The sequence below is a fragment of the Lathyrus oleraceus genome, chromosome 4 (genome assembly GCF_024323335.1).
Source record: "Lathyrus oleraceus cultivar Zhongwan6 chromosome 4, CAAS_Psat_ZW6_1.0, whole genome shotgun sequence".
Lineage (NCBI taxonomy): Eukaryota > Viridiplantae > Streptophyta > Magnoliopsida > Fabales > Fabaceae > Lathyrus > Lathyrus oleraceus.
In genome coordinates, this window is record NC_066582.1 from 381,619,191 (window position 1) to 381,632,087 (window position 12,897).

Here is a 12,897-nt window from a genome sequence, read left to right on the forward strand (position 1 = left end):
ATTCAAATCTTTATAATCCACACACATACATACTTTTCCATCCTTCTTAGGAACAAGCACAATATTGGCCACCCATTGCGGATACTAGGAGGTAACAAGGAAACCATCATCAATTTGCTTATGCGCTTTCTCCTTAATCTTTACTTCCATATCAGGATGAGTTCTTCTCAACTTCTGCTTGACCGGCAGACATTCTGGCTTATAAGGAAATCTATGCTCTAGAATATCAGAATCCAAACCTGGCATATCTCGATAGGACCAAGCAAACACATCTGAATATTCTCAGAGGAGATCAACCAACCCCTTCTTAACCTCTAGACACAATTGAGATCCAATCTTGACTTCCTTCACATCAACCTAGGAACCCAAGTTGACTAATTCAATCTGCTCTTCAAAAGGCTGAATTTCTCTTTCCTCGTGCTCAAGCAAACAGGATAACTCATCAGACATGTCTTCATCATCATTCTCTTCCACAACTTCAGACACAGGGAAATCAAAGATTGAAGAGGGAGTAGGATCATTATGTTCAATGGGTTTGAGAACCAACATGCACAATGATTTGATATTTTGGTTTTAGAGAAGTAGAGTGCAAACAAATATTACGCAAATGGAAGGATTATTATTTATTTATATTTTTTTTTGTGATTACCATTTTCAGAAAATCAAAAAGTAAAAACAAACATCATAGATGTGGATGAATAAAAAATGTATTTTTATTGATGATAATAGTGAAATGCTCAACAATGTTTCACTTCTCCCTTAGGAATATGAGAAGGGTTTTTCTTAAATTATAAAACAAATTACTTTGAATGGTGCATAACAACAGGAACGTCTACAACAACCCAATTGTTGCAAGTCTGGTCGTGTGTCACAAGGTTGGCACAAGCTTCATCTTCATCATTGTCTTCAATAATTGCAGTTGAGTGTTGATCATCCTTGTGAATGAACCCTCCACTATGAAAAACTTCTTGCATAGCCTTGACACTTCCGTTGAACGACCCTTGCTGAAATACCAAGACGACCCTGTTCTTATTTTCAATAACTTCTACAACGCGACCCCACTTGTCGGTGCCACCAGCCTGAACAACCTCTTTTTCATCCTTTAGAGAAGACTTGGATGCTCTAGTCGTCTTTAATTCATCAATAACATACAAATATTGGAACAGAGTTCAAACTTCCTCTTCTTCTTCCACGTAGGTGAAGTATGGCAAACGACTTAGTAAAATCGTTTTCTCCCCACCAACAACGAGAAGCTTTCCGTTCTTAACAAATTTCTGTTTCGGATGCAGAGTAGATGTCACAACGCCAACTTCATGGATCCATGGCCTTCCCAAAAAACAACTATAGGCCGGGTGAATGTCCATTATTTGAAAATTAATTTGAAAATCACTCGGTCCTATCTTAATCGAAAGGTCCACCTCTCTAATGACAGTTATTTTGGGAATCGTCAAATGCTTTAACCACCATGCCGCTGTACCTCATTGGGGCGCCTTGATAAGACAATCTTGCCAAAGTTGACTTGGGCAACACATTCAATGATGAACCGATATCAACCAATACATTGGACATAGTTTCCTCTTTGCAATTCATTGAAATGTGGAGTGCCAAGTTGTGATTTCTACCTTCCTCAGGAAGTTCTTCATCAAAAAAGCTCAGGTTATTACATGAAGTAATATTGGCAACAATATGGTCGAACTGATCCACAATAACATCATGCTCCACGTAGGCTTGCTCTAGGACTTTCTACAAAGCCTCTCTTTGTGCTTCATAATTCATCAATAGTGACAACACAAAAATCTTTGACCGCGTCTGGAGTAACTGCTCCATAATGTTGAACTCAATTCTCTTGATCAAACGAAGTACCTCATCATCATCATTAGCATTCAACCCGTTGGATTCACTGGACTAACAAGTTGGAGCACTAACTAGATCAATTGCAGGGACTTCTACTTTCTTACCCACCGAAACATCTTCCACAACTCTAGGAGATACAAGGACAAACACACAACCCCAGTGGGTCACCTTAACGACATCTACAATGCTCACCACTAAATTTGCAGCGGGAAAAGGAACCTCTTGCCCATTCTCAATCATGGTAGCATTGTACTTATAAGGCACAACTTTATCGGGTGAATAGGGGACGGGGCCCGCTAATCGTACGGTGATACCGATCTATTGTCATTCTTCCTGCTGTCATACTGAATAACTACCCGCTCGGGGGTCTTGAATACTGAATGACATTTACATCATTCCTCATATACATCGATTGTTGAATTTTGAATAACATTTTCATCCATCAGTTTCTGAATATCCCTCTTGACAATTACACATCCTCAAGGTTGACGCTGCAAATAACACAACCATCATGGTCATGTTCACAATCACTTACCAAGCACAGATCCCTATGAATCTCCACCAACGACCTTCGAATATGAAGAACATCAAAGACCCTGAAGTTCCCAAGACATCCATTTGCCATGTTCACAGAAGCATTGTAATGAGAAGACAACGAATTGGATTAAACATTAGGTTCTCGGTCTTCTAAGGACACCATACCGCTCTTAATCACCTTATGAACCTCATACTTTAAAGGATAACAGTTTTCAATGTCATGGCCGGAAGCTAACCGATGAAAGGAATAGTGCAAATCTGGCTTGAACCACCATGGCAAAGGTTCAGGAGTTTATGGAGGATTTCTTGGTTGAATATGATTCTTGACAACCAAATAAGGATATAACTATGCATACGTCATTGCAATATGGTCAAAAGATACCCTCTTCCTCTCAAAATTCTGATGATGATTCTTGTTGTTGTAGTTGGTGCATTGTTGTGGCTGTTGTTGGTGTTGTTGCTGAACGGGAATTGATTGATTTGTTGTATTATTGGTAAACACAAGAATTACTAATGATATTTGATGATGTTGCTGGTGTCGTACCTCGGAAAATGGGAGACACGACCTAGCGAAGCGCGATCACACGCTCGCAATGATGGACTGAACAGAGTCGCCACCGAATTTTATTTATTCCTAAAAAGGAAAGGGGAAATATCGATAAAACCCAAGAAAGAACGACAATGATGTTGGTCGTTGCAACCAAATCAGGGTTCAGGAGTCGATTACGCAAGGGGAAGGTATTAGCACCCCTCACGTCCGTTGTACTCAATGGGAACCATTAGGTTAGTTGTGTGCATTAGTGTTAGTTGAAATGTTAGGCTTTAAGTGGTAAAGAAACAGTAGAATGAGAGGAGAATATTTTTTGGATTTTTGACGAAGGACTAAACCTAAGTTTTTTATTAGTGGGCCTGACAAGATTTACAAATCCTGCTCTACGTATCTCAATAGAGAAATCAAGGCTTACGTAGTTCTGGGTAGAAAATGTTTGTCTGTTGGTTGATTTTAGCGAAAGCTACTTTGGGTCAAATCGACGAAAACATTGTTGGACTACTCAAAACAGGTGAAAAAACATTGCCTTGCATTGTTTTGAAACAAAGTACCTTTCGTTTGAGAAAAGGTTTAAGAGTCAATCGCACGGCGGCGAGGAAAAGAAATTGATTGGTTTGATGAGTTTTGAGTAATGGCGAGAACTTGGATGGGCGAGATATCCATCTCGAATCCTAGTCTCAGGAGTGCGTGGTATCCACCACATTCCATTTCCATCTTATTTGCAAAAAAATGTTTAATAAGAATTAAGTGTTTTTGAGGTTTGATTGAGAAAGGGTTTGAAGAAACCACATTGACAACTTTAAATGATGGCGAGAGCTAAGATAGGCGAGGCATCCACCTCGAATCTTAATCTCAGGAGTGCATGGTATCCACCATGTTCCATTTCCATCTTTATTGAAAGGTGTTTAGATAAGAATTAAGTATTTTGAGTTTTGTTGTGAAAATGACTTGACATTGGATCAAGCATTGATGGACGTTTAAGAGAAATTTTGATTAAATGTTTGAGAGAAACAGAATGCATAAATTTGGATGATGGCGAGAGCTAGGATAGGCGAGACATCCATCTCGAACACTAGTCTCAGGAGTGCGTGGTATCCACCACGTTCCATTTCCATCTTTATTGAAAAGGTCTGAATATGAATTAATATTTTTTGAGTTTTTATTATGAAAAATGACTTGACGTTGGATCAAGCATTTGATGAAGGTTTGAAAGAAATTGAATAGAATGGGAGGAAGAAATGAATTGATTTGTTTATTGAAAAAATACTCGACGTTGGATCGAGTCTTATTTTTGATCTTTTGGAAATGGTTAATTTTATTCTTGTGTTAGTAGCTAGCTAAACAGTCAAGCGATAAAGAAATAAAACAGTAAAGTTATTACATGCCAAGGGAGTGGGGGTACATTTTGTCGAATGGAGATTCAAAGTAATGAAATAATTAAATCGGGCCCAAACAACAAACAATACGATGTATGAGTCTAAGTGCAAGAGAACTGTCTCATTGTAAGAAGGCCCAAGAGTAAGCCATGTGAATAAAATATTAAACATAAATTATATTTACAAGATGATCAAAAATTAAATCAAAAGGAGTAAAAGCGGGATTTGTACGGATGGAAATTGAGGGACACAACCTAAATAATGTGCTCAAGGCCGGTTTGCACATATTAACAACAATCGAAATGTCATGTGATTAATCAAAAAGCGGCGAAACACTATCAATGTATCGATAAAAATAATCATGGATAAACAACATGAGAATCGTTGAATCCATAAATTAAAATCGATATTTAAAGAAAATATGAGAAATCAAAATGTTAAAGAACCAACATAACACACTTGGGTATTGAACCCAGGACTAAAGAGAAGGTGAACTATCTCCATCTCCACCCGACCAAGACTAACTTACTGCTAGATTAAGACCAACAAAACCTATGTGCTGACCGGAAACTCCCAAAGAAAGAAAATGAGAAGGGCCAAACATATTAAGTTCGTTTAAGGCCCAAATCTGGAAATGTTTAGAGGGAGGAAAAAGGGTCAAAACCCTAGCCGCCTAAACACCTTGATTCAACCAAGAAAGATTCCATATTAAATGATTGGCCGACAACAATTAATTTAAGTCACAAGAAGCGAACAGCCAGTGCATTGGGCAGCGAAATAAGGCGTACGTACCGTTTTAAATGGAAAAGATTTTAATAACAATGAAAACAATATTAAAAACCTGGAAAAAGGGAAAGAAAGGAAAATCATAAAATACTCATATCCTTCTTAAGAAAAACCGAACTTCCTTTCTAATCAAACAAAACGACTTCCTTCTTTCCACAGTTACAAACAACAAAGGTCTAGTAGCGATGATGGCAATGGAAATCAGATCGAATAGAAATGGGAAAAACGAATTCGAAGATAAACCCAAAATACTTCTCACTCTTTTTCAACAGTCAAGCAGAAATCAATACCGGTCACGAATAAATCGAAAGCCACGCACACGATCGGAAAAGAATATTTACCATTTACAATGGAGTTAAACGGCGATTGGACTGGTGATGCTTGGATCTTCCTCTCTTCGTCAATCGATTCCACTCTAGTGCGCTCACTCATCTGCTTTGCCTTCGGGAAAAAGCTTTGTCCAAACGCCGGCGAGATGAAGCTCTAGGGTTCTCTCCACAGAGCGCCGCCTCCATGTTCCTTTTACTCTGTTTCGTTTTAAATTTCTAGGGTTTCTTTTTCGCCGCTATCTAACCTTTTTTTATGAACAGTATCCGCCTCTTTTTATAGTCCCACTGCTAGGGTTTTGAATTGGCCGTGCTTTCGGTGCCGCCAGTTTGTTTACCCTGTTTTGGTGCTTATTATGAAAAAGGTAACATGTACCTTGTACTTATTTAGTGAAAATGTTTCATTTTTGTTGCTTGTGAACTTTTACTGCCTTACTGAGTGATTTTTTACTGCAGTGAAATTTGGTAAAAGTTTCAATTAAAACTTCAATTATTACAAAGCTTTTTGGATCATGATTTGGTTGATGTTGCGGTGATTTTGTTGCTCTTTCTTCGCACCAATCATTTCTCCACCACCTAATGAGGAGAAACCACAAGAAAATCAGCTACCCTCGCATTCTAAAGCTCAACCTCGTCGGTCTCATTGTGCGCCAGGTTTGGGGTCTGTTCTGGTGCACCTTTGCTCACTCTAAACATTTCAACCTCTTGATCAGTATAAGTCACTGATGTCTGCTTATTGGTAGGATTTAATGGAAGAAAGTGCACTTCTTGTACACCAGCATGTGCCTCCTTTGGATCAGCTAGCGTCACAACTATGGCGGTGTCTATTGCATCTTGATTCTCCAGTCTTGAAGCTCGAGCCGTCATGAAAACAACGGTTTCAGCATCCACTCCTTTTGCAAAAACCTCAACAAGATTTTGTCAACAGTTAGAGTTCCAGTCTTATCACTGCAAAGATATCCATGCCTGCCACCCTTTCCATGGCTGTCATCCTCATATGCTGCCGAATTGGCATTGTCATAACGTTCGATCGCAGACTGGTCCAGGACTCCCAAGGCAGCAAATTGTAAGATTTTGATCCTTGTTCATGCTTTTCATGTACATCGTAAACTTGGTGAATTTACGCTGAACTTGTTGTGCTTGATGTTGTGCAGGATCCTGAGTCAACAATGTAGACTTGGAGTAACATCATCAGTTGTTGCATTCCCCAATGGACCATGCAAGACAGATCCAGGCCCAACCCTGCAATATACTTATCTGTCCTTGAACCTGAACACGACTCCAAAGCAATGGAACGGTGGCCCTAGCCAACTTATAAGACTTCGAGGAACTGCATCATAAAGAGTCCCGGCTGCCCCTGCAACACATTAGAAAGCATTTGCTGTTGGTTATCTTTATTTTTTTTGTAAGGAGGCAGTGGAAAAATCCATTATGTTTGCCATTGTTAACTTTGGTATCAGTGTAATATCTCCGTTTGAGGATTTCCGCATGCTTCCCAGAAACTCTTGAAAGTAAACTGACTGTTTCAAGTGATTACTGAATGGAATGGCACCACTGCCGCCGCTAGCGAGAGGTGTGGATGCAACAGAAGCAGTCCGAGGGCTAGATATAGGAGAAGGAGACAATCTACCACTTCTCTGATGTGGTGATCTTGACCTCAAAAGTGGGCTTTCATCTCTACCTGTAGTTCCGTTAGTAGAATTTACAAAATTGAATGCCCTCCAGGACATTTCACTTGCTGAGACTGTCTCAAATTCAATTACATCTAAAGCCACTAAAAGCAATATTTCTAAAAATATTAAGCCCAAAAAAGTTATGTTGCACCATGCAAGAAATTAGTTGTTGAGAGTGGAAAGCATGCCCCCAGATGCAGTTGGAATCACCACCTCCCACCCAGGTCCTTTAAGGGGAAAGGTACTAACAGGAGGTTTCACATCAGCTGAGCTATTGACAATAAGATCACTGCGATCCAAGAGATTCTCCCGGTCTTCATCACTAATATCTTTCAGTATCATTTTGTCCTCAGCTATTTCGTCATCTCGAAGAAATGCCAAAATATCCTTTTCCTCCATTTCATCCATAATGGAATGCGTAGTACGCTTATGATGAAATTGTCCCTTCTCTATCACCAAATGCTCAAGCTTCAACTTGCTGAAAGCTCTTTTCAGCATTCGACCCTCTACTGATTGTGCAGTTGTGAGCCAAAATATGAACAGGCTTTGATTGACCAAATCTATGAAATCTATCCATGGCCTGCAAATCCATTTGAGGATTCCAGTCACTGTCATAAAGAATGCAAGTGTCAGTTGCAGTAAGGTTTATTCCCAATCCACCAGCTCTAGTAGAAAGAAGAAAGATTCTAAAATGGCTGTTTAGATCATTGAATTCCTGGATCTGACATTTCCTTTCATCCAGTTTCACTGAACTATCAATCCTGCAAACTTTAAGACCCTTTTCACTAAAATAATAATCCATTATATCCAACACTTTAGTCCATTGACTGAAGATCAGATTCTTGTGATTACGTGAAAATAGCCGCTCCAACAACCGGTTGAGCAATTGGAATTTTCCACATTGCTCAATTATCTCATTCAAAGGAGGATAAAAATATGAACCATCATAGGGTGATTCTAAGAGGTTGGGATGGTTACAGACTTTCCTAAGTTGAATTAACAAGTTATTAATACTCCCCGCAGCACGCCCAATTGTTAGTTTCCTATCCAAATGTTTCTCAAATATCTTGTTAACTAGATGATCCTGCAAGTTCTTCTGATGCTCAGTCATGTTAGCATAAATAATGATCTCTTTTTTCCGGGGCAACGATAGCTCAACATCAGACTTCATTCGGCGCAAAAGAAATGGTCTAAGAATTGCATGAAACTTGGCCACTACCTGGTTTCTTCTTTTCTCTTCCATTTCTTCCATTGTTGCTCCAGAAGCACACTTTCCATATTTCCAAGAGTTCTTAGCATCAAAGACATATTTTTATGTATTTCACGAACTCTATCACGTACAGAGGCCTCCTTAAGTAGCAATTCTCTTGCCTCTTCTTTTGCTGTCTTCCCTTTGTCGGCCTTCTTTGTTGTCTTCCCAGTATCCTTTTTCCCTGCACAGGCAGCTTCTCTACTAGGTTGATCTCTCTTCGTTGAATGGTTAGATTGGGCATGATCCAAGCCATCTTCATCATCATACATCCGGAAACGGCCCTTTGCTTGTTTTGTGTTCTTAAAAGCAACAGATTCAGCAACATAAATGCTTTGCTATGCGGAAAGCATCCCTTCAGGTGTATGAAAGATCTGGATGTCATTCTCTTAAAGTGTATCATGAGAAAACCGCTCGGGAAGATTTAGCAAATGCTTCTCAAACTCTGTGTATGTATCTCCGGGGATTATAGTCATCAAGTTAGACAGTGATGATATTTAAATATTATGAACTAATCACATACCATGCGTATGAATGACAATGATTGAATGAATGTGAGAAGGTCCTTCGTCATGAATGAATGATTGGAATATGAATGATTATGTGGGAATCTTTGAACATGAATGAATAGAAAATCTCAATATGAAATGAAGAAAATATGAATGCAAATTTTGAAAAATGTGAAAAAGGTAAAAATATGAATTAGTAAATATGAACATGAATGAAGGAGTATGTATAGAATTTCTTTGAATTATGAATGAATGGAAAAATGAATATGCATGATGACCCAAAATAAAATATTTTTCACTTGACACATGATTTACTCGAAAGGGGGGGCGAAACTGGTAGTAAGACAAATGAAAGATGAATAATCACCTCGATGAAATTGGAACGAAAGATGAAACATGAGGTTCACTTGATTCTAACAAAGGAAAGTGTTTTCAAATCTCGCATGGCTAAGGAGATTAATCATCTTATACCAAAAATCAAGAAACAAAGTCCAAAAGACAAACATGGACTGGTCGTGGTAGCGAGTCCAACACCAAACGTTTTTTTTATAGTATCATGACCAGATGGAATGATCATGAAGAAAGAATGCAAACGAGTGATTGATGGGGGAAAATTTTCAGGGCCAAAATCGGGGTATGACAACTGGCATGGTCTAACATTCTTCCTCACATGAGGCCTCCTCTACCTTCCTATGGACACTGCATTGGTTTCCCCATCCTTCTTTTTGGAGAAACTACCACTATATTTCTTGCTTGAAGACGCTTCATCCTTGGACAACCGACCTTCTCTAACACCTTCTTCCAACCGCATCCCAATGTTCACCATTTCGGTGTAATCATTAGGAGCACTAGAAATCATGCGTTCATAATAAAATGAACTCAGGGTCATCAAAAAGATCTTGATAATCTCTTTCTCCTCCAAGGGTGGGTTAATTTGAGCAACCAACTCTCTCCATCTTTAGGCGTACTCCTTGAATGTTTCTTTATCTTTTTGGGACATCGATCGTAATTGATCCCGATCGGGAGCCATATCAACAATATACTTATATTTCTTGACAAAAGCCTCGCCCACGTCATTAAAGGTACAAACATTAGCACTATCCAAGCCCATATTCCTTCTGAGTGCAGCACCAGTTAAACTAGCTTGGAAGTAGTGGATGAGTAGTTGATCATTATCGGTGTGACTAGACATCTTTCGAGCATACATGACAAAATGACTCAGAGTGCAGGTATTTCCCTTAGATTTTTCGAAGTCTAGGACCTTGAACTTGACATGAATCTTGACATTGGGCACCAAACACAACTCAACAACACTCTAAACAAACATATCTTTTCCTCTTAAGGTTTTCAACAAATCCTTTATCAGCTCAAGGAATTGGTCTTTCATCTCATCCATCTTCTCATAAACATAAGGACCTTCAGACGGCTCAGAGTAATAGATGGTATCATCGAAACAGGGAAAAATATCGCAACAGAAGGTGGCACATACAGTACCAGGCTAGATGCCAACATAGAGGAAAATGTTGGAGCAAACCCTTCAGGTATAAAGTTTGGTGGCATTCCCCATGGGAATCCGACAAGCTTGGAAGGCACCGACTGGCTAGCAACCACGGGCATGGGCATTGAAGCAATCTCTGAAATAACAAGTCTATAAGAAACAAAGCCCAAAAGACAAACATGGACTGGTCGTGGTAGCGAGTCCAACAACAAACGTTTTTTTTATAGTATCATGACCAGATGGAATGGTCATGAAGAAAGAATGCAAACGAGTGATTGATGGGGGAAAATTTTCAGGGCCAAAATCGGGGTATGACAACTGGCATGGTCTAACATTCTTCCTCACATGAGGCCTCCTCTGCCTTCCTATGGACACTGCATTGGTTTCCCCATCCTTCTTTTTGGAGAAACTACCACTATATTTCTTGCTTGAAGACGTTTCATCCTTGGACAACCGACCTTCTCTAACACCTTCTTCCAACCGCATCCCAATGTTCACCATTTTGGTGTAATCATTAGGAGCACTAGAAATCATGCATTCATAATAAAATGAACTCAGGGTCTTCAAAAAGATCTTGATCATCTCTTTCTCCTCCAAGGGTGGGTTAATTTGAGCAACCAACTCTCTCCATCTTTGGGCGTACTCCTTGAATGTGTCTTTATCTTTTTGGTACATCGATCGTAATTGATCCCGATCGGGAGCCATATCAACAATATACTTATCTTTCTTGACAAAAGCCTCGCCCACGTCATTAAAGGTACAAACATTAGCATTATCCAAGCCCATATTCCTTCTGAGTGCAGCACCAGTTAAACTAGCTTGGAAGTAGTGGATGAGTAGTTGATCATTATCGGTGTGACTAGACATCTTTCGAGCATACATGACAAGATGACTCAGAGTGCAGGTATTTCCCTTAGATTTTTCAAAGTCTAGGACCTTGAACTTGACATGAATCTTGACATTGGGCACCAAACACAACTCAACAACACTCTAAACAAACATATCTTTTCCTCTTAAGGTTTTCAACAAATCCTTTCTCAGCTCAAGGAATTGGTCTTTCATCTCATCCATCTTCTCATAAACATAAGGACCTTCAGACGGCTCAGAGTGATAGATGGTATCATCGAAACAGGGAAAAATATCGCAGCAGAAGGTGGCACATACAGTACCAGGCTAGATGCCAACATAGAGGAAAATGTTGGAGCAAACCCTTCAGGTATAAAGTTTGGTGGCATTCCCCATGGGAATCCGACAAGCTTGGAAGGCACCGACTGGCTAGCAACCACGGGCATGGGCATTGAAGCAATCTCTGAAATAACAAGTCTATAAGAAACAAAGCCCAAAAGACAAACATGGACTGGTCGTGGTAGCGAGTCCAACAACAAACGTTTTTTTTATAGTATCATGACCAGATGGAATGGTCATGAAGAAAGAATGCAAACGAGTGATTGATGGGGGAAAATTTTCAGGGCCAAAATCAGGGTATGACAACTGGCATGGTCTAACATTCTTCCTCACATGAGGCCTCCTCTGCCTTCCTATGGACACTGCATTGGTTTCCCCATCCTTCTTTTTGGAGAAACTACCACTATATTTCTTGCTTGAAGACGCTTCATCCTTGGACAACCGACCTTCTCTAACACCTTCTTCTAACCGCATCCCAATGTTCACCATTTCGGTGTAATCATTAGGAGCACTAGAAATCATGCGTTCATAATAAAATGAACTCAGGGTCTTCAAAAAGAAATTGATCATCTCTTCCTCCTCCAAGGGTGGGTTAATTTGAGCAACCAACTCTCTCCATCTTTGGGCGTACTCCTTGAATGTGTCTTTATCTTTTTGGGACATCGATCGTAATTGATCCCGATCAGGAGCCATATCAACAATATACTTATATTTCTTGACAAAAGCCTCGCCCACGTCATTAAAGGTACAAACATTAGCACTATCCAAGGCCATATTCCTTCTGAGTGCAGCACTAGTTAAACTAGCTTGGAAGTAGTGGATGAGTAGTTGATCATTATCGGTGTGACTAGACATCTTTCGAGCATACATGACAAGATGACTCAGAGTGAAGGTATTTCCCTTAGATTTTTCAAAGTCTAGGACCTTGAACTTGACATGAATCTTGACATTGGGCACCAAACACAACTCAACAACACTCTAAACAAACATATCTTTTCCTCTTAAGATTTTCAACAAATCCTTTCTCAGCTCAAGGAATTGGTCTTTCATCTCATCCATCTTCTCATAAACATAAGGACCTTCAGACGGCTCAGAGTGATAGATGGTATCATCGAAACAGGGAAAAATATCGCAACAGAAGGTGGCACATACAGTACCAGGCTAGATACCAACATAGAGGAAAATGTTGGAGCAAACCCTTCAGGTATAAAGTTTGGTGGCATTCCCCATGGGAATCCGACAAGCTTGGAAGGCACCGACTGGCTAGCAACCACGGGCATGGGCATTGAAGCAATCTCTGAAATAACAAGTCTCTAAGAAACAAAGCCCAAAACACAAACATGGACTAGTCGTG

The 12,897-nt window shown here is 39.7% G+C and overlaps 1 pseudogene; it reads right to left on the reverse strand.

Annotated features, from left to right (window-relative positions):
- Positions 1-4,434: 4,434 nt before the first annotated feature.
- Positions 4,435-9,023, reverse strand: LOC127075564 (ATP-dependent DNA helicase DDM1-like; annotated as a pseudogene).
- Positions 9,024-12,897: the final 3,874 nt, after the last annotated feature.